The sequence below is a fragment of the Myotis davidii genome, unplaced genomic scaffold, assembly GCF_000327345.1.
Source record: "Myotis davidii unplaced genomic scaffold, ASM32734v1 scaffold205, whole genome shotgun sequence".
NCBI lineage: Eukaryota > Metazoa > Chordata > Mammalia > Chiroptera > Vespertilionidae > Myotis > Myotis davidii.
In genome coordinates this window covers 2,504,099-2,524,608 of record NW_006297573.1, presented here as the reverse complement: position 1 = coordinate 2,524,608, position 20,510 = coordinate 2,504,099, and the positions used below count along the sequence as shown (strand labels likewise).

At 42.1% G+C, this 20,510-nt stretch overlaps 1 protein-coding gene and 1 long non-coding RNA gene across 2 annotated transcripts in view; both read right to left on the bottom strand.

Moving 5' to 3' along the window:
* LOC107184582 overlaps window positions 1-3,311 on the bottom strand; it is a 10,521-nt gene extending 7,210 nt beyond the window's left edge. Inside the window, exon 1 of the long non-coding RNA XR_001515449.1 lies at window positions 2,905-3,311. This is a non-coding gene — a long non-coding RNA (uncharacterized LOC107184582). The remainder of the gene's footprint in view (window positions 1-2,904) is intronic.
* Window positions 1-20,510, bottom strand: part of CACHD1 (cache domain containing 1) — a 222,669-nt gene that overhangs the window by 186,847 nt on the left and 15,312 nt on the right. The gene's annotated exons all lie outside the window — the stretch shown is intronic.

Here is a 20,510-nt window from a genome sequence, read left to right as displayed (position 1 = left end):
AAGGGGCGAGGGGCGGCCTGGAGGCGGGCGATGGGCGTGGCGCGGCGAAAGGGGAGCCCGGCACGCAGAGGGGAGGCAGGGAGACCGGGCGGCCTTAGGTCCTATTTCCCAAACAGAGATGATCTGCACCTGGTAAGGCTTCTGCGCTAACTGAGCCCCTTCCCGGCTCACAGAGGCTCAGGCTGGGAAGGGGCTCAGTGAGTTGTATGAAAGCATAGCGACTGGGAAACAGACACGCCTGCGGCTCCCTGCACATCCCCAGTGCTTCCCCACTACCCAGGTCCTTTGCAGTGAGGTGGGGGGCCTATGACCACGTGTGGTCAGGGGGTTGCGATCAGGACCGCTTCTGGGGCTGCTATCCAGGGAGCAAGGACGAAAGTCTCCTTTAGACCTCGCCGAACAGTCAGGGTGGTGAGAGGAATAACTAACTGGATGACAGCTTTTATTTCTCGAGTTGGACTTGACGGCCAGCCCACGAGAAAAGGAGGCAGCCTCCAGCTTGCGGGAAAGAGGGCAGAAGCCCTCTTGGGGTGTACAATTGGGGAAAGGGTGTCAGTGCCTGGCGCTGGGTCAGGTTTCTGTCTCTCATTTCAGATGCATGGGCTGCGCTGCCCTGGCAGTAACACTTGTGGCTCCCCCGGCTGAGCGCGCGCCTACCCATGGGCTCACCATTGCTCTGGACTCCCCTCCTGTATTTTGTCTCTTCCTCCTGCACTGAGGATAACGACCCTCAGAAGACCACAGGCTATTCTTGCCTGGACACCCAGAACTTAAAACTGAGTGATGTTGCAATAAAAAGCTCTAGTTTTACACCTCGTTAGGACGCATGTACAGAAGAAATCTGACCTTTAATCAGAATAGGAATGCTCTTCTAGTTGAACAACAAAAAATTTTTAGAAAAAGACATTTATCAGTCTTAGTCTCAAGAGTCCAACAGCCTCACAAAATACCACGTCATGGAAATGAAACGACAAGAGCTACTACCAGCGTGGCCGGCTGCTCAGTGGTTAGAGCGACAACCCCTGAAGTGAAGGGTCAGGTTCGATTCTGATCAAGGGCACGAACCTCCATTGCAGGCTCAATCCCACCCCGGTTGGGGCGGTGTGGGAGGCAACCAATTGATGTGTCTCTCTCACATTGATGTTTCTCTCTGTCTCTCCCCCTCCCTTCTGCTCTCTCTAATAATCAATGGGAGAAAAAGATCCTTGGGTGAGGATTAACTACAACAACAAAAAAGCTACTACCATTTATTGAACAACTACTGGGTGTTCCTGGTGAACATCCTCTGACTTTGTCCTCACAATCCATCCTTTCAAACATCCAATGGGTGGCCGAAACCGGTTTGGCTCAGTGGATAGAGCGTCAGCCTGTGGACTGAAAGGTCCCAGGTTCGATTCCGGTCAAGGGCATGCATCTGGGTTGCGGGCACATCCCCAGTGGGAGATGTGCAGGAGGCAGCTGATCTATGTTTCTCATCGATGTTTCTAGCTCTCTATCTCTCTCCCTTCCTCTCTGTAAAAAATCAATAAAATATATTTTTTAAAAAAAACCATCCAATGGGTGTCTTCCATGAACAGGCACTGCACCAGGTGGCTGGGATAATAAATGGAAGGAGTAGGTGGAGGTCCCAGGCCTCAGGCAATGTGCAGTGTACCCAAAAGTGGGTACAATTTGCAAAGGAGGAAATTTACAATATGTAACTGGCCCTTGGTTATGCCCATATCAGTTGATCCACTACTACACCCCCCCCTCTAAAATACAGTAGGATTTCAGTGTTAACATCTGCTTCACCTTCTACTTAGGGAAAACAGAATGAAACCAAGGATTGCTACCTATAAACAAACTGCAAGAACTAAACCTAACAGGTAAATTGAACAGGCCTAAAACTAACAGCGATAAGGATTCTGGGAACACATGCATTAAACCAAAGACCACATTCCTCAAAATTCAAATGTAAGGATACTATTAGTTATAAGATATGATAATATGTAATATCTCTTAAGAAATAGATATTCTTTCTATTTTTAAATTTTAACATTTTTATATGCACTCCTATCATGCTCGTCACTATTAACCTCTATGTTAGGAGTAATTAAAGCCTGACTTACATTTCAAAATGGCACAGAATAGCAGAGCTCTAAAGGACTACCTCCAACCTCTTCATTTACAAGAAATAAGGAAAGAGTCTCAGGTTCCCATCATGAGTGGATGGCTGACAAGACCATAAATCAGAGCCCAAATCTCCCAACCAATTATCTTCTAAACAGTATACTGTATGTCTAACAAACCCCTGGCTAATTCACATATAATTCTCCAGAGAAGCTCTTCAGCTGCAACATACAACTGAAGCCTAATTTTTTTTTGTGCGGGGCCTGGGGTGGAGACTAGTCCATAAAAACATTTCTAACTGAATGTCTCAATTTATTTAACATGAGTTACAGGTATTTCGATCCTCCCAATAAAACTCATCAGCTCTACCCACTATACTACCCAAACCCATGGTTAGAGAATGTGGGCTGAAAAAAAAAAAAATCCAGCAGGTGGTCTCTCTTTTCACACGCCGAGTGCATGGAAGGCATCTTACAAATATGAAATCATGCTTTGCATGAACAAAAATGATTCCTAAAAGGCATCACTTAGTAATTTTTTTTTCTTTTTTGCTGCTTGTTTTTTTGTTTTTCCACATAAATATTTCCTGTATTTTCTTTCAAGTATACCAGTTCTTTCACAGAATTTAGATTTTTCTCCTTAACTAGAGGCACTATTCAATTTCCATGTCCTTGGAGTGCTTTATCTGGGGATTAGACAACTGTACCAAAACACAGCTGTTCCATTTTTTTTTTCTCCTTTATTTTTCACATTAAAAAATTCTCCCACTATCAGCCAGTCCAATTAGTTACTCACTATCAAAAGCCGGCTTTGGTCTTTCATGTTCTGGAAAACTGGATCCAAGTGACAGGGTGTCATGGAAACTGTATCTCGGGTCATTTTCTGTTTCAATTGTTTAGCCACCAAAAAAAGAAGAAAAAAGTTCAGCTCTATCAGATGGAAATTAATGAATGCTTGCTGTTGCTTTTGAAGAGCATGCAACTAAATGAAAAAGTAATTATCCTTTTTGACCAAGTTTTCCCACCAACACCAAGGAATAAGGGGAGATCAGTGCACCCGAAATGGGAAAAGAAAAGTGCTTTGATTGATGCAATGAACCTCGCCTTTTTCAGTTCAGTTCCATAGTTCAGTGGTCAGTTTTAAGGCCGTCCTTGGGTTTGAGAAAAGTAACTACAGGTTAAGTGGTTTTAATTGTAGTTAACTTTGTTCTTACTCTTCCAACAAAATTTTACCTCTCCTCACCTCTTCTACTTAACCCAAATTTGTTTCGTTTGTTAACCCTCACCAGAGGATTTTTTTTCCCCATTAAGTTTTTAGAGAGAGTGAAAGGTAGGGGGAGAGACAGAAAGAGAGAGAAACATCGATGTGAGAGAGATACATCGGTTAATTGCCTCCCACATACACTCCAACCCCCAACTGGGGCTGGGGGATCAAGCCTGCAACCAAGGTACATGCCCTTGCCGGGAATCGACCCTGTGACCCTGTAATCCACAGTCTGATGCTCTATCCACTCAGCCAAACCGGCGCTAGGGCATACTTCGCCCAAATTTTGACATTAACTAGACAGAGCTAGTATTCTCCTCTTTGACCTGAAATCCCCTCCACGTAAGGGGGATGTGTAAATGAAACAAAAACTGTAATGTAATCTGAAAAGATTTCTTGCTGTATTTATTCTCTGCTAACAAAAGAAATACACACACACACACACACACACACACACACACGAGTGCGAGAGAGAGGAAAGTAGAGCTTAAGGCCTACAAGCAATACCAGACGAGCACATGTGTTTAGGAAATGAAGTGCTGGCTGGAATTCAGTAATAATGAGCCCCTCAGTGATCTAATGTACACCAGCGTACACTGCGGTGGAAACAGAGTGGCAGACAGGACAATAAGGAACTCAACCCGTGTTTAATACGTTTCAGCTCTGTCTAAATAACTGCTGGCAAAAAACCGGGAAGCGATACAACAAATCAATTTTAGGGCTCAAGAGGATTTGCTCAAATAGAAGATAGCTATGAAGTGTACATTACAGGGTCAGTTCACAGCTCCGTTATGGGGAAGGCGCCCACTTGCGATGCTGTCCTTTTTAGGTTGTGATCTCTCCTCTCTATTCCAAAACAGGAAATATCTGTGCTGCTTCTTTTTCTTAGACATAAAGAAGAAAGCAACTGGGAGTCACCCCCCAAACCAATGAAATTTAAATATTATTCAAGTAAGCTAAGCCTTATATCACTTATATCTAAATTACTATTTGGACAATTGGGAGAAGGTGGTAAAGGGAAAAGAGGGACACCTTTTAGCAAGGACCCCGAGTTCTAGACCTTTAACCTGTCATAAAGTCACTGTGTTTATTTAATCAGTGCCAGGAAAGATGCATCTAGGCCAGTGATGGCGAACCTTTTGAGCTCGGCGTGTCAGCATTTTGAAAAACCCTAACTTAACTCTGGTGCCGTGTCACATATAGAAATTTTTTTGGTATTTGCAACCATAGTAAAACAAAGACATATTTTTGATATTTATTTTATATATTTAAATGCCATTTAACAAAGAAAAATCAACCAAAAAAATGAGTTTGCATGTCACCTCTGACACGCGTGTCATAGGTTCGCCATCACTGATCTAGGCCAACTTTGTGCACAGTTTCTCTCCTAATCGCTCACACATGCTGCCCAGTTCCTCTCTCTAAATCTACAAGAATGCCCTTAAGACACCAACTATGTTTTATTAAAAATAAGGTGGAGCTGATGATTTCTAATTGGTAGTTGCTTCTATTTCTTTTTGGTTAGCCTTTGAGGAAAGGAGAATATCCATACTTCTATACCTTTTGGGGAGAAAAGACCCTAATTTAGGAAAGTTACTGGTAGGCAATCTTTCAAAGTGTTTATATTATAATCACTATGGTTTGGTTTTTATGTACACAAAACAACAGTAGTAGAAGTAATTTCACCAGAGACAATATTTGCCAGAGGCAGAAGTTATTTCTAGAAGCCATTCAGATAGTATTTTCTTACAGAAAAACCAGTTAAAATATGGAAGTAACTGCTGAAGGCATCAACACAAAAGGCATAAATCAGTTCAAAGGGTGAACCCAGACTAAAATACATCCAAGAATACAGCTACAAACCAGACTTGAAGGCCTCTGGTCATGATGCGTGAAGTTGGTTCTATCCCAAGAGAAACAATACATAAAATAAAGATGGAGCTGGTACAAGGGGTTGTGAACTGTAAGAGAGGCAAGAAATACAGTATCAAGACAGACCATCTTTATATTCTGGTCATAACTCACTACTTTTCTTTTAATTTCTTTACCCTAGGAAATACAATGTTAGTGCGCTCATTGCACTTTCTACCTTACTTATTTAAATGGAAGGGGAGGAAATAGAGACTCAGTTTGTAAGGAGCAGCTCAATTACAGAAGAATTCTAATAAACTTTCACTGTCTCTACAGGAATAGGTTAATTCTTGACATTGGTGGATGAACTTCAATAGTGCATTCGGTGAAAATTTCAACTCCGGGTTGTATCTGCTTTGTTTGCATGCCCAATCAAAGGTATTATTTAGAATATAGCAGCGGTTCTCAACCTGTGGATCGCGACCCCTTTGGGGGTCGAACGACCCTTTCACAGGGGTCGCCTCAGACCATCGGAAAACACATATATAATTACATATTATTTTTGTGATTAATCACTATGCTTTAATTATGTTCAATTTGTCACGATGAAATTGGGGGTCACCACAACATGAGGAAATGTATTAAAGGGTCGCGGCATTAGGAAGGTTGAGAACCACTGGAATATAGGTAAATGTATTAGGCACCTTCAATGTCACAGATACAATGCTGTTTTGGACAGTGAAAGCATACTACTGTGAAACAGACATGCACGCTGCTTACTGGACATCCCGAGTGCTCTACCACACACCCAGGTCCTTTCCAGGTAGGTGGGGATCATACGATCAAGCATGGCCAATGGGTTGTGGTCAGAAGTGACCTGTGACAGTGAACAGACACCCAGGACTTCAAGATGGCATCAGTGATACCAGTAATGAAGAAGAAACTCATGGACGTCAAAACAGGGGGAGCTGCCAAGCTGGATAGTGATGCAGGTTTCACCCCTAAAGGCATCGTTGGAGCATTTCAAAGCTGTTGCTACCGGTATTACCAAAAGTATGTCACTGTGAAGGAAGGGGTCAACTCTGGGGTTTCTAAGGTGCGGGCAGCTCACATGTTCTAACTGCTGCCTTTCTTACAAGGAACTCAAATGTGAATAGTTACACAAGCACCACAGAAGAGGAGAGGACTACTCTGTATTCCTGACCATGACCTTCTTTGCCTTTAGGAACATGATCATTACTGAATCCTTTCATAGCCTAATTGAGAATGAATGACCCCAAAAGATGACTGGCATGTGTAAAAAAATCTACTTGTCACTGCCTACAAAATGAAGGTGAGTCCTCTATGTCTGTCTTGCCCTGTTAAGGCAAACCTAGAAGTCACAAGTTGAGATGTCAAGGTATCAAGATAGAGAAAAGACACATCAATCCCTAGGAGACATTCATTAAACAAATAATCTGTGTACACTGAGATGTAGGGATTTTTTCAGTACTGCAGCCTGTCCTCGGTCAGGGATTCTTAGCTTTTGTGTGTGTCCTGAAGCCCAGGGATAGGGCAGTTAAGTATGTGACGATCTTCTCAGAATCGTGTATTTAAATGCACCAAATAAAGCACACAGGATTGTAAAGAACACCAATTACATGTTTTTTAACTTATGATATATATTTTTTGCATGCTTCTTTATTAATGCACTAGAGGCCCCGAAATTTGTGCAAGAGTAGGCCTTCCTTTCCCCAGCTGCCTGCACCGGCTTTCCTCCGGCACCCGGGACCCAGGCTTCCCTCACAGCCCCGGCTTTGTCTGGAAGGTTATCCGGAAGGATGTCTGGTCTAATTAGCATATTACATTTTTATTATTATAGATTAATCAACAAGATAAGATCCAGCAGTGTGTCTAACAACTACTATAATTTCAAAGTTGTAAGGATCATGTCATTTCAACTTATCTATGTATGATACTTAAAGCAAGTTATATCTTTGATATGTTTTGATGACAGAGTCCCAGGTATGGCCAATACTATTAGGATTTATTGTCTACATCATCATCGAACAAGATGCCAAATTTCTGTTAGAGGTTTGTGTTATAATTCTTTTTGAATTCTATAGAGCACAGAATAAGAACCCCTGAGTTTTACCCTTTCCTGATTAATACAACCATACTACAAACTCACAAGCAGAGTTCTACTGGGCTGTCTAGAGTTGAGCGCACTGCAGTGCGTGAGGCATGTTCTTCTGTGGCTTTTCTTCCGCCACTGAGTTTCTCATCTATTTTGTGTTCTCACCAATTGTTTTCAACATAATGGCAACTAACTAAAGTATCATTCAGGCTGTTAAAATGCAATTTTATGGAAGCTTAGGTGCCCTTCAAGGCAACGAAAACTGATAAAAATCATCCCATAAAAAGGGACTGGTCAAGGCTTTTGACATCATAAACACCACGCAGTCTGGGAAAACTCACCAACAGTTGTACAAAAGGCAGCTGATAAAATACTCTGTCCAGAGACTTGTCATGACTTCAAGAAACATGGAGACACATGGAGATAGCCAATACAGGATGCTGGGGTCACTAGGTCAGAATGCCATCCAGTCCTCAGCTGGTCAGCCCTACACACTATCCCTGGGTACACACCAGGAAGGTATATCCCAAACTAATTGGGATGTCAGGTCTATTTAATATGTCTATGAAGGCTGGGTAAAACAAGACTGAAATAATTCATACATCTTAAGTCATTCCTCTATTCTATAAGTTGGGGAGAGGGAGAATGAGAGAGAGAGAGAGAGAGAGAGAGAGAGAGAGAGAGAGAGAGAGAGAGAAGGGAGAGAGCGGGAGAAAGAGGCATTAATATAAAATAAACCATCCTGCACTTTCTTAAATCATCCTAGCATAGTAGTCAACACCTTACTCAAAAGTATGTGACACAGCAGACAACTGAGCTCTCAGCCCTGATAGGGAGGCAAGGATTAGAGAATCAAGAAAGTATTTTAAATCAAGCAATAAATCCTGCAGACAAGATCTGAGAACCAACAATGAATGAATCCATCTTGCTTCATGTGTCAAATACTAAGAGGTTGTGTAGTATACTAGAAGCACCACTGACTGGATGGCAAGTCAGGAGACCTGACTTTTAATCTGGACCCTATCTCCAATTAACCTGAGGAAACGGGGCAATAACTACATTTCCAAGGGCCTCAAGTTTCCCTTCTTTCAAATGAGATTAACTTTGAAGATACCTTCTCACATAAAAATAAAGATTTGATAACTTGAAATCTCAGGAAGATGATAAAATAAGTAGACCATACTGTAACAATATAATCAAATACAGATTTAAACTGAATGTTTTCTAAAACAAAGAGTATTTCCATTCCTCCCTTTTTTATTGTTGTTGTTAATCCTCACCCAAGGATATTTTTTTCAGTTGATTTTTAGAGAGAGAGAAAGAGGAAAAGGGAGAGGAAGAGAGAGAGAGAGAGAGACATCAATGTGAGAGATACATCCATTGGTTGCCTCCCGCATACCACCTACTGGGGCCAGGGATTGGACCCAGGTACACTGCCCTTAACCAAGGATCAAACCAGAGATCTTTTGGTGCAGGGAGGAGGAAGGGGTGTGCTCTAACCACTGAGCACACCAGGCAGGGCAATACTTCCATTTCCTATTGTGAAGTCCCTATGCTTTCTCTCGGGTAGGCCTCTCTGTGCTTATTATACACCTAACCACTGATTTAATTGTCCATGAGTCTTTTGAAGATATAACACTGTCTTATTTAGGGATATTTTCTCCCAGCATTAGAAGAATCCGGGGAAAGTCTTTTTCTGGAGAAAAGAAGACCGTGGAAAGACCTGTCAAAGGGTCTGAGATCTGGTGAATGTCCCCTGCCCCTTTATGCTGTCTGGTGCATCCTGTTGCTATTTGGGATTGCTTTGTCCCCAGGGGCTCACCCGTTTACTAGCAGTGGAGGGCTCTTCAGATAAGCAGGAGAGTAAGTCAGGGTCTAATGTCTGCTGATTCCCGGCTCTTTTCCAGGTTCTGTTTCCTCCGAACTATATAATCCCAAATTGCCTTGGTTCTCATAACCGTTAATTTCATCAGATTTGGAGACCTCTTTATTCTTCCTGACAACAGGTCTCTCTCCTTCCCTGCCCTTCCCTACTGTACTTGCCAACCACTGCTGGCTATCATTATGGAAGTGACATTTCACAACTAGGAAAGACTTGCACATTTCGCCCAGCCTACTAGCATGGAAAGAGAATGCATGGATGATGTCCTTTTCTACTTCTACCCCAGACGCACACATAGTACTGGCTAAAATTATTGGCTAAATGAATGATGCTCAAAGGACCATGGTGGCCAAAGCCCAGCAGCATTACTGGCTGAGGCAAGAGAAAAGAAGAAAAAAATAGTTCTACCTTCATATTGAGGAGAGAGGCACTATAAAATCAGATTCTTTCTCTTTCTCACTCTCTCTTTCCTGCAAAGTTCATAACTAATCAGTAGCCAATGGGTTGATCACTCCTTGACTCTCAGCATTTGGGAAGAGAAAGCAAACTTTCCCAAACACACACAGACACATGTAACTTGGGGGAGGGGAAAAAAAGGACTAAATTTCAACCCTGCTTTGAAACACACATCTTAAGGCCCCTCAGGTTAAAAATGACAGCTAGAGTCCTTTAATCTTGAAAATGTTCTCTCCATGGAAACCTTAAGGACAGGAAACCACTTAGGCAAAGCTCTTTTCTTTTTCTTTTTCTTTTCTTTTTTAGGCAACTTCTAAGAAAAATCTAGGTTTTGAGGAAATTGGCTTCCATGAACAACTATCCTATAGGAAGGTAGTCCAGGTCATGTGGTTTCACTGATCCATGAATTAACCCATAAAGAAAGCTTTCCCCGTCTGGCTCAGCTGGAAGAGACAGACTCACTTCATTCACTTCTCTAAGATTCTTGTCCTCAATTCCCAATGCACCATCTCCACTATTAAGATCCTAGGTAGGGTCTTAGCTGGTTTTGCTCAGTGGATAGAGCATCCACTTGTGGACTGAAGAGTCCCTGGTTCGATTCTGGTCAAGGGCACATGCCCAGGTTGCGGGCTTGATCCCCGATGTGGGGCATAGAGGAGGCAGCCAATCAATCGATGATTCTCTCATCATGGATGTTTCTCTCTCTCTCCCTCTCCTTTCCTCTCTGAAAGCAATAAAAATATATTTAAAAAGAAAAAGATCCTAAGTAGGTAGAACAAGGATTCTATACTGTGGTCCAAACCATTTTCACCCAAAGCCAGTGAATTTTGTAAGCTGTAATTTTCAAGTTCAACAAGCATCTATTTCAATGTGATGCTTTGGACTACAACAGCCTGGGAAAATTCGAGTTAGCACATAACCCTAGAAAATTCTACCTGGAAGATTACAGGAGGAAACTACAGCACAGAGAGGTTAAGTGATTAGCTTAAGGTCCCAGCAGATGTCAAACATAGTTTCCTAACTCAAAGGCTGCTAGATTTCTCTGGACTCGCTAGCATACCACATCTTAAGACATTCCAGACTGGCTAAACTTAAAAATAATAATAATATTTAGCTAAAAAGCAATCAAAATATTTGCAATAAGTGTAAGGTGAGGCAATTGTGCAAAATCTTGCCATCATTTATAGAATCTGGAGCCTATTAGCAGGAGTGAAATAGCCCACATATTTCAAAGGATAAGTCTAATGTAGTTCAAACAAGCTCCAAACATCAAGTCACTTTCACAACCATCCAAGTTCTAGGATGCGTTGTCTGGGACATCAGCCAGGTTGGCAAACAAATCATTATAAAACGTAAAGGTATTAAGTGCCCTCTTGCCTTTGGCAGTACACTCAAAGCTATTCAAATATATTATAGTGAAACTAAAATACAGCTACCAAGTCTCAGCCAAAAAGAGGGAGTGAAGTCTATGCATGTCTTTTTAAAAAACCTGTTTAGGTATTCCAACTTTTGTTCTATTTCCTTGTGAAAGACAAACCTAGGAAGAAGTGGAGGAGGAAGACCCAGTCATAAGCTTGTAGAAAAAAAAGAAGGAGGAAAAAGTAGGCTTTGATGAACGCATTTAAGGATTTCAGTGCTGGGGACACTTTGAAAACTCATTATAGAAACTCATGATCAAAATGGGTCCAAAAAAAAAAAGGGTAATTCTCTTAGGTCTGAGTCAATAAAAAGGAAACGTTATGGCCTCTCTTTCTGTCCATGTATATCTTTCTCTCTCTCTTCCAATCAACAACTATCCAGGCAGACAGATCGGCCCGCTGGGCACACACCCTTCTGTATGGTCAATCACTTGGAAGAGAATGGAGAACTGAACACTTTCAAGTATATAAAGAGACTGTATGTACAATGACAGCAGCCACTTTATCTGTTTTAACAGAGAAGGCCAAGAAGAAATACACTTCCTATTACATAGGATAGCTTTTCCTGGCACATCAAGAAGGATTCCAAAATATAAGATAGGCTATCTGAGACTGGGATTTGGCATTCTGTTGTCAGGTGCTCTTTCTCTCCCCCCTCCCCGCCTCCCCCGCCCCAATGATGATAACCATAACACTACATTTGCATCCATTTCCAGTTTTCAAAACACTTCTACATATATTCCATTCTCTCCAAGAGGTAGTGGGGGGATGGGGCTTCCCATATTTGCCCACTTGGGACAGAGAGGTGAACTAAAACAAATGTGTCTTCAACCACTGGATCTGTTACATATTTCCTGGTGACTAAGGTACAAAAATGCCAGTTTCTGCCATTACCCACTCTCATATTCTCTAGAGTTCCTACACAGAGATTCAAGATTTACCCAGGCAGCAAATATTAAAGGGCTCATTAAATGCTGAGTCAATGAATGTAACCAAACTGTCAGGCAGAAGCTGACATAAATTTGAACCCAACCTCTTCCACTTTTTAACTTTCCAAAAGTTGTTTACACTTTCTGAAGTCAGTAACTGCATTAGAAAGAGAACTCGAAACCTTAGAATAAAGCCTGGCATGTTAAAGAAGCCCCCAAAAGTGTACTATTGTAAGTCCTACTTACCAAAAAACAAAAAAACAAACATTGTCCTATGGAGATATTTTTTCCTTTCCCAGCAATTTAAGGAACCATATCAGGCAAAATTCTGTGGTTTCGCTGATAGTAAATAAAGCAGTTTCCATTCGGTTACATTCTAAGATTCAAGCTTACAAAATAAATGGAAAGAAAAAGAAAGTGTAAATCCTTTGTCTAATTAAGCTTTGGGGTGTCGCTGTCTGGGAGCTCGAGAATTGCCATCCTTTATAATTAAATCTTCTTTGTGACCGGGTCTCATGATATGTAACTAATACAGCTTGACTTGTCCACAAGTAAGAATGTTAAAATTCCATTCGAATTAGCAGGAAGCAGGGAAAGAACGAGAGCTGGGATAGATGAGAAAATTTCACTTGTCTTAGAGGGCAGAACCGGAGCCACACTTGACAAACCCCTACCTGGTCTGAAAAAAAAGTTATCCAAAGCTTTAACTAAGAGGATAAGAAGCCACCATTGTTGGTGGCTTAAAGCGATCCACTTTCCCTGGGACTCCGGGCAGTGGGGCCCTCATTGGAAATGCAAAATCCCCAGCTGGGGGTAAGAAGAAGAGAAAATGTTTAAAAGATGCTCAGGTCTGGAGTGCCAAGACCAAGAGTCTCAGAATCCGAAGCTCAGTCTCCTCCCTCGACCCCCACCCCTTTTCCCCCTCCCATTCTTTGGGAGCAGCTCCTTCCCAGCTATGCTATTGGGTGTCAGGGAGACTTGGGAAGTGCCCGGGGAACTGCTGAGAGATGGAGAAACACACAAAGGCTCCCTTCCACAAAGCATGCTTTCACAGAGGCGGCCGTGTCTATTAAACACATCCCCTGACCGCGCATACACTTCTCTAAGGAGATTATGGGGACCACGAGCTCACTCAATTAGCCCCACAAAATGTTGTTAAACCCATTGCAGGCAGGAGAAAAAGGTATGCGTGGCGAGGAGGAGGGGAGATTTAAAATTAGTGGCAGAGGGCCTCCCCTCTCCTTGGTCATTCCCAGGGGAAAAGGTGTGCATAAAACTGTCCCATAAGGCTGCGGCAGCTTCTGGGTGGAGCCAGTTGGCATCTGTACAATTCTTTTCCTCCACTTGCATTCTCATAGTGCCAGCTACGGGGCCGTAACACATTCAGGGTGTCCCTTCCCATATATAAGTCATACGAGAGGCATAATTCCCTGTGTAGTAATATGTGCTTTTCCAACTGCTCTGCAAATCTTCGGAAGTTGGGAGTACAAAATGTAGTAATTTTCCAATAAAACTTAGGATACATTTTCTCAAAATATAACAGTATAAATGTGGTGCCCAACTTTAGACACTTAAAGTTACTAAACCACTCATGGGCTGTCATTGGCTAAATGAATGATTAAATTTTTCACCACATTTATTTCTTCATGATTACTTCCTTCCTGGAGAATGAAGTAGTTACGCAAAGAACAAGTCGACCCAAAGCAATAAATGGAATGTCCTTTAATTTACCTAAATGTATGAAAGATAAAATAAGAGATCTTTCCCTCAAAATGTACTTTTTAGCTCTTATAATAAGATATGTAAGACTTTATAATTCACAAAGGGGTTTTAGAGACAGTTCATTTGATATAACAGCTCTGTGAAGTGTTACTCTCATGTTATAGGTGAAGAAAGAGACCCAGAGGGATTAAGGTGGAACCCTGGGTTATTGCTTCCAAATTCACCTCACCCCCACTCTCACCCCAGCACTTCCTCAGAGTCTACTCTTGCCCTGGGCACTACATAAGGCAGGGATCCTCAAATTTTTTAAACGGGGCCAGTTCACTGTCCCTCAGACCGTTGGAGGGCCGGACTATAGTTTTAAAAAAAACTATGAACAAATTCCTATGCACACTGCACATATCTTATTTTGAAGTAAAAAAACAAAACGGGAACAAATACAATATTTGTATTTGCGTGTGGCCCGCGGGCAGTAGTTTGAGGACCCCTGATATAAGGTATTGAAGAATTAGAGCAGCGGTTCTCAACCTGTGGGTCGCGACCCCTTTGGTGGTCGAACAACCCTTTCACAGGGGTCGCCTGCCTAAGACCATCCTTCACATCAGATATTTACATTACAATTCATAGCAGCAGCAACATTACAGTTATGAAGTAGCAACGAAAATAATTTTATGGTTGGGTCACAACATGAGGAATTGTATTTAAAGGGCCAGAAGGTTGAGAACCACTGAATTAGGGAAAGCAGGCTTAGTTTCTTCCCATAAGTAGCTCAAAGAGCAAGTACAGAGTTCTAAGGGGGTCACAAAGCAGCCATAACTCAACCCAAATATAGATGTAAAAAAAGGAGATAGCCTTTCAGTATTAGAAACCAGACCTAGTTGTCCAGTATAGACAATGAAGGAAATACCATAACTGAATCCTCAAGGACAAGCCCAGTGTTCTCTCCACACCACAAGGCCTTCCATACTCACCAGTATTAAACGAGGCTAACAAAAAATGGGACTGATGAGAGTGTTTATTCCAGAAGATAAGTAATTGCCCACTATACTCAGCAAATCCCAGCAGCAGGGCTGTCTGTTATACTTAAGTCTGAAGAAAAGGTAAGTGACATAAGGTAAGTGGAGTGCCATTGGCACAGGCAGGTACTCCATTGAAGGTAGCTTACTATTCCCGTGTGACAAAGAATTTCAGAACAGGGGGAGTTACCCCTCTGATGAGCGGGAAAACTCCTTCCTATGAGATGAGCCTGGAGAGACATGGAGCCACGATCCATTTGGTTCAAAGGCACTAAATGGACACATGGCCTAGGAAAGGGTATGGGGCCAGGAGGCTGGTCAGAGGCCTGTTTCTGAGAAAATAATGGGAGAACCCATCTCCCTGCTACCAGAAGAAAGGCTATCCTTCCCTATATTTTTCTAAAGTTATAAAAATGCCATTATAACTCAAGCAACGAAGATTTCCAGTGGCCTTTGACTAAAGATAAAACATCCCCAAACACAGGCTATTTATACTGCAACTATAGAATATCTGCAGCTAAAAGAATAATGCTACCCAGATTTTTTTTAATTTCTTCATTTTTTTAAAATGTGTACTTGTTTTTTAAAAATCCCAATCTTTTTAAACTCATAGAGAAATATTTTGAAAGAGTTCTAGAGTTTCAAACCATCATTAGTCAAAAAAGAAAACTAAGGAACTGTCTTTGAAGAAAATCAAAGACAGTTTGTAATTTTAACACACACAAAAGGCTAGTCTCTCACTGTTCGTTTTTAGTGATAATTTCATAAAGTGAGAACTGTACCCAATCCCCCATCGCTTTGGGTCACTACATAGAGGACCTTGACATTCAGGGACTGAACCTTTAAAGTTTGGACCATTGTAAAGCAAACCCTACCCAAGCCCTAAAGCATGGTAATAAATTTGAGTCATTATTAATAGTATAGTCATATCATACTGGTCTCTAGGGATCATAAGATAGGCTTGAGTATGTCCATACTTTCTAAAAGTTATTTAAGCAACGTTTTTCTTGACTTCTCTTTTTAATTTTTACACAAAGACCTCATGGGGTTGTAGGTATAGGGAATTTAAATTGGCAGGAGCGTTCAGGCCTACATTCCCACCATCAGTTGCTGTTGATCCCCCTGAGAATAAGAGGTGATAACTGAAAAGTGTGATAGGAATCGATTTTACATGCGTGCTTTCTTTCAGTCCTCACTACATTCTTTGAGGTAGCTAGTACTCCCCATTTTACAGATATAGCACTTGAGGCTAGGAAGCCAGGTCATACAACCTCTGTCCGATTGTTTTGTGATTGTTCTGGAAAGACAGAAGAGTTCTGAAAGTCACTGAATGGGATCACTGTGGGAGAGCAGTGCTTTGCTCACTCAACATGCAGGCTCTCCCCTCAGATGTCTGAAGGGCACACGCGTCTTCTGAGAGAGGGAAACTCATCAGTTGGAGGAGAAAACGCCAGGTTTAAAGTGAGGCTTGTTAGAGAGGGAGCTATCACAGATTATTAATTTAGCCTTCTCTCCCAGCCAGTGTTTGATGTGAATGGCAAGGGTTCAAAGGTCAAAGAGGAAGAAGTATGTGCTTTAATTTCTCCCCCCTAGAGGTGCATGGATGTTTTCTATTAACAAAAACCCTGTAGCCAACAAATCCCGGGCTTGGATCAAACGGCCCTCTATCTTTTAAGTTACAACATCACAGGGAGGCGTTTCAAGAGGAAACGGGCCCCAACAGACCTGTGCTACCAGGGAGAAGGCTGGTCTGGCCTTTAGGAATTTGAAAAACATTTTCCTTTTTGCTGAAATTGCTTAGTGACAGACAAAAATGTCCCCAAATCGGCGTTCTTGATCTGTAGACAGGGGCAAAATTGGGAAAACAGCAACACACACACAGAAGAAGTGGGCAGGGACTGAAAATAGAGCCATTAGTACCTGAAGAACCAAGCCCTCCAGCTAAGGCTATTAGGAACAGACATTTTGGCAAGCTTAGTCCACAGGACTCTGTCTGAGTTCAATGAAAATAGTCAGTACTTCATCTGTATTACAGTGTACCGTACATAGTAAATGCTCTATCAGTAGTAGACAATATTGTATAACACTTCCCTTTTCCCAGCCATTAATAATGTAGGAGATTCGTCCTACTCATTTCTCATCCCCACACACCGAAACCCTCACTGCTGCTCAAAACCTAGACGTGAGGGTTGGACCGTTAAATTCTGATGAGCAGCAACATATCCCTTCATAGAAAAAGGCTAACACTTTGTGAGAACTCCGACATCAGCCACTGGGCCAGATATTCTCATAGATCTTCTCTCATAACCTATCACCATGAGTGTACCTCTGACTTTCACAGTGAGAAACTTGAGGCTCGGAAGGGCTTGCATTAAAAATTAGTTTCTGGAAACAGGCTTTTGAGATTTGGCCTGGACAGTAGGTCTACATTTGTTTTTATATCAATGTGAGAGAGAAACATCCATCAGCTGCCCCCCGATACTCACCCGACCTGGGGATCAAACCAACAACCTGGGTATGTGCCTTGACCGGGAATCGAACCCACCACCCCTCAGTACACAGGCCAACGCTCCAACCGACAGAGCCACACTGGCCAGGGCTGGGTCTGCTTTTATAACCCCTTTTCAAACAACAGACTTCGAAATGGTATTTGGAAGCCAAACTGTTGTAAATTGAGGATACCTGGAAGCATTCAGATTTCTCACCACTGCTTGGGAAGGCCTCTGCACTACCTATAAATGCCTTTTACTTTGAAGCACGTCCACAAAGCGTCCAGGAAGGTAAGCTTCCCCCTTGCCTGACAGGACAGTCCTAGGAGGCTGGAGAGTGGGTAAGTCCCAGGCAGCTCTGTTAGAAAAAAGAAATAAAAATCCAAGTGCAGGGTTTATGGAAAACACACAGAGGAAGAATAAAGCATGGTAATTGTTTACAGGCCACTTGTGAGTCTTCTAAAAAGGTCGTAAACAAGAAATGTGGCTTGGGAGAGACTAGCCTGAAGTGTTTATCCCTCAGGCAATCCCTCCAGTTCCTGTGAGCCCTGCGCATTCATCAGACTAAAGTCTTGCCCTGGCCAGGTGGCTCAGTTGGTTGGGGTGTCCTCCTATACTCCAAAGAGTGTGGGTTCGATTCCCAGTCAGTGTGTACTTGAGGCAACCAATCAATGTTTCTCTCTCCCCTCCCCCTTCCGCTCTCTCTAAAAATTCAATAAAAATATCCTCAGGTGAGGATTAGAATAAGAGTCTCAATCATTGCATTCGCATCATCTCCCTGCCCCCACCCGGCCCCCACTGTTCCCAGACAGCTTACTAACCACCTCCCCCCCCAGGGGAATATCTACTCCAGGAAGGCAGAGCTGTACTTTGTTGACTATTCTACCTTCAGTATCTATAAGAATGCCAAGCTAGCAGTAGATATTCATACATGTGAAATGAAAGATGACTTATTTCACCATTTACTTCATTGTCCTGGTTAAACTATTTAAATACAAGAATCATTTCTACAGTTTTAAAGGTGTTACGCAGCAACATGAATGCTTTAAGGAAACGTGTATTTACAGAATTCTAATGTGATCATAAAACTAAGAAGAAATGGTCCAATGTCTATATATACAACTTTGATCTTAGTCTCATTAACTAAGAGAACCAGTGTGTAAAAATCAAATTCTAAAAAAATGGGAGACCTAAAATTACAAAATCAGGCACACTGCTTGGTAGATGGTATGCAGGCTTCCCATCCCTTGATTCAACATTAGATATTATGGAAAGTGGCACCACATAACTTTTACTTCAATAACCTATGGATGTGCTAAGTAAAAATTCTGTTACAGTCAAGTCCTGTAACGTTTGAATCAGATCCAATGGAAGACAAGTTTCTGGAGGGTAAATTAAAAAAGGATACTTATCATACTTTATCTCCTTGATATATTTTACTATGTCATAAGGAGATTCCCTTCATAATGAATTCTTGATAACTTAGTCCAAAATAGATGGCAATTATTTTTGTAAGTACGAATATCTCCAAAATCACTTATTAAGATCCAATAAAATGTATGTTTATGTTCATTTGCAAATGTCTTAACTATTACTTAGTTTCAATCACTAAATGAACTAAATGCAGACTGTTTAGTTACCACATCCTGGATGCAGTAATTCTCTTCATGACTTTTCTAAAGGTCATCATGGAATAGACACAGCCAAACAAAAAATAAGGGATGGGCAAATGGAGCTTGGTCAAAAATCTGAAATTTTCAAAACATAAATTATAAAGTATCTCCTACCAGGTACTTAGAAACATAATTCTGTCTGAAACATGTTATGCCATGAAACATATTACGTTATTAGGATGTATCTGTAATAATAGGTTTGTAAAATATAAACTCCACCAGCATAGGTAATTCCAAACCATAATCATCTCACATAAAGCTAACATTATATTCTAATACATATTAGAACTGCCTTCCACACCAATTGATTTGGGTTCTTCTACTAACCAAATAGACTAAGCCGTCCCAGATTATCATGCCAACATGACACCGTCAAGTACTTCCTAGTAAATAATCAATTAAATGTTTAAAAGGAGGAGGGGTAGAGTCCAGCATAACTAAGATGCTAGCCAAAATGATCAAAGTCATTCCCATGCCCTGGCCAGTGTTGTTAACTGAAAGGGCGAGGACTACGCCCTCCATCTTTTTTTTTTTTTAATATATTTTATTGAGTTTTTACAGAGAGGAAGGGAGAGATATAGAGAGTTAGAAACATCGATGAGAGAGAAACATCGATTAGTTGCCTCCTGCACATCTCCTACTGGGGATGTGCCCACAACCCAGGTACATGCCCTTGACCGGAATCGAACCCAGGACCTTACAGTCCGCAGGCCGACACTCTATCACTGAGCCAAACCGGTTTCGGCATACGCCCTCCATCTTGCCCCATGGTAAGGGCTACGCCCTCCAACTTACCCTGGATCCTCCATTTTGGGCAGCCATGTGCTCGGCAAGGCTTCTTCCTGGAAGCCCAAGCCTCTGCTAGCCACACCCAGGACTTCTTTAAACTAACCAATGACAATCAAGGGACGTGCGCGCCATAGATATGACCACATCCTGTGTAACAAGACACCATCTTACGCCTGGCCAATCGGCAGGGCCCACAGTCCTTTCTCCTCCCCTTACTCCAACCCCCTATAAAACCCCTCTTCCCACAGGGCTAGCTCTCTCTGCCACTTGCTGCTGTGTCAGTAAGGAGGGTAGGGGAGCCAAGCCCGGGTTTGAATAAAGACTCTTATTCTTTTGCATCGGACAACTGCTTGCTCCCTGGTGTGGTCTCATGGGGATCCTGAAATCTGGGTATAACATTAACTGGCTAGAGCAGTGGTCAGCAAACTCATTAGTCAACAGAGGCAAATATCAACAGTACAATGAATGAAATTTCTTTTGAGAGCCAAATTTTTTAAACTTAAACTATATAGGTAGGTACATCGTTATTAACTAACCATCTCAACATACCTTTCTCAATCTTCAACATTACATCTCCTTTCACTCCACAATGTCCCCTAAAATTAACTTAATAAACTTTACTTAAAGTTTTAAGTCAACTTCGCACTGTACGTGCACATCCGCACGTGGTATTTTGTGGAAGAGCCACACTCAAGGGGCCAAAGAGCCACATGTGGCTCGTGAGCCGCAGTTTGCCGACCACTGGGCTAGAGCATCAGCCTGTGCACCGAAGGGGTGGGGGTTTGATTCCTGGTCAA